Here is a 2731-nt window from a genome sequence, read left to right as displayed (position 1 = left end):
GAACTGAGGCATAGCCATATACCCTGGGGGTGCTTTCTCACTTTTTTCTCTCTGTCTCCATGTCTCACCAGCAAGTGCCCTAAGGTAAAAAAAAATAAATAAAAAATAAAAAAAGAAATCCAAGTCTCAAAGACAATACATATGGTACAAAACAGAATGAAAAACATCATTGTAATACAATGAAAAAAAGATGATTCACAATAGGCCCACATGCTACATTTTTGTAGTTTACAAGCCCTTTCATATGAAATTTCTGGAGCAAAGAAATATACCTGTTAAAGAACATTCTTTCATTTCTTTGCTAATGATTGCATTTGGATTCCTTTCACTTAAAAACCTCAGAAAAATTTCAGGAAATGAACTAATTCCAAGCTTTGATTTAGTGAGTATAACCGTACACCAACATGAAAGAGTCATAGCCTATTCCTTTAAAACAGTACATTTCAAATGAATGAAGCCTTACTGGAATTCTTGATGGTTTAAGGTCTAAGTTATATTGTCCACAGGGTGGCAGTCTCATAGCCAACTGTGTCCCGGGATTCAGTGTTCAATTTCATGTACAAAAAGTCACATAAATAGAGGTATACAATAAATTCACTGATGGTAAGGGCCAAAATTGCCTGTCCCCTATACCCTCCAAAAAAAATATCTGTGGTTTGTACTTCTCTAGCTCTTTTAGAACTTTCTGACATCTTATATGTTTCCTTCGGTGTCTCTGTTGGACCTGATGCTCCCTTTCTTTTTTTCGTATTTATTTTTATTATTCTTCTTATCTTTTCTGAAGCTCCCTTTCTAGTTTGCTGTCACCATTCTACTTGGAGAGAGGCGAGAAGCAACGTGAGCTATTAGATTTATCATACTACAGGAGACCCCTCACCCTGGTCACGACATACCAGAGAGTGAGTGAGAATGGGGACAGGAATGGGAAGGTGGAGACAGATCACCGGCACGATCCCTCCATCATCCAGTACATCCTGCACACTAACACCAAATTAATTTCATCACATTGCCAGAAATCCCTTTTCTTACCTAACTCCTTCAACCCAAGATTCAAGGGCTATCCAAAATCTCCTTGTCAAAAGTCAAAATGATTGCATGATAAACTTTACTTTGGGCAAACTTCACAACGTCTCGATTTTCATGCTTTTATTCATTTCACTTAAATATTTTCTCGATGTTCACTGGGTACTAAACACTGCTCTAATCTGGTGTTACAAAGGGAAATAAGTCAAAGTCCTTGCTTCAAAGTTACACTCCGACAGGACAGTCTGTTAGGGAAATCGCTAGTTACTTTCAGCTTTTCTACAGGTTAAGACGTAAGGTTTGTCCTAAGTATGAGCCACTGGAAGCACACTTGGGACTGGACAGGAAGGAAAAAAGCCATCAGAGATCTGCCGGAGCACTGACGCTATCTGCCATGAACCCTCATCTATTCTAGCAGCTGTATTTCCCATCCCTATCCTACTTGTATCCTCAGCTCAGTCAGAACTTGCTAGCAACTGTTAATATACCTCTGCTCCTGCTTGTTTTGCTAACAGGGCACAACAATGAATCCTCACAAACTTAACCAATTTAAGGTGTATGACTTACTGACAGTTCGAGCAGTTCTGTCTTAAAATATCCAGGTCACTTTCAATATAGCAAGGCTACACATACAGCTGCAGACCATTCTCATAGTATAAGCCTACACTCACTGTTTTTCCCTATACATACAGAGTTATGATGAAGTTTAACTTATAAATTAAGCACAATAAGGTATTAGCAACAATAATTATAAAATAGGGCAATTATTATACTGGAATAGAAGTTATGTGAATGTGGTCTCTCAAAATACATACATCGTTTGACTCTTAAAACAAGGATTGTTCACATATTATATTTGGCTTTTTCAAATAGGAAAAAAAATAAAAAACTCTGTTTTTAAAACCTTTGGGAACATAAAATGTCATTACCTTGATAAAAACCGACCTCTTACCTAGTCAAAATTTATCAAGTTAAAATTCCTTTCTACCTTTCAGCATGATCTCTGATGGCTCTCCCTCCAGGCACTCTGTGCTCCAGCCAACCCAGACTTGGGCCAGTCTCATGCTTGTTCTCCCTTCTCAGCTTTATGATTCACATTCCCCACTAGGAGAAATCCAACCAGTTTTTCAAGGTCCAGGGCAAACATCCTCCTCTCTATGTCTCTACTCCAGAACTTGTCCCTGAAAAGAACTGATTACTCACTTCTCTCGCTCCAGTAACACTTCTCCTACTCTGGAGTCTCAAAAGATTCAATCATTTCTCTGCCTTATTCCTCCTGATACACAACTATGTATAAGATGAGACTATGTCTTGGACAAAGATGACATAGCATCGGTCTTTGGTCCATCCCCAAGTATATAGTATGACTATTTGCAATTAATGGGTACTCAGTTAAAAAAAAAGCACCCATTATTTGGTATAATATGAACCAATTCATTACAAAATGCAGTCAAATGCAGGACCTCTCAGGTCCACATGGTATCTCACCTTCCTTCTGAATCACCGTTCTTTTATTATTATTTTTAAGCCTTTAATATAGGGTGTATGTAGTCACCAGAAAGAGAGACAGAGGAGGAGAGGGAAAGTAATAAATTACCCAACATGAAATACACGTCAGACCAGTTCAGTTGAGCATACTACACACACGGTTTTCAGATCACCAGGTCTGGGATTTGAACCGCTAAGTGAGCCTTGGGAACTTCAGCTG

This window comes from Tupaia chinensis, unplaced genomic scaffold, assembly GCF_000334495.1.
Source record: "Tupaia chinensis unplaced genomic scaffold, TupChi_1.0 Scaffold000458_2, whole genome shotgun sequence".
In the NCBI taxonomy this organism is placed as follows: Eukaryota; Metazoa; Chordata; class Mammalia; order Scandentia; family Tupaiidae; genus Tupaia; species Tupaia belangeri.
This window is presented reverse-complemented; position numbering follows the sequence as displayed.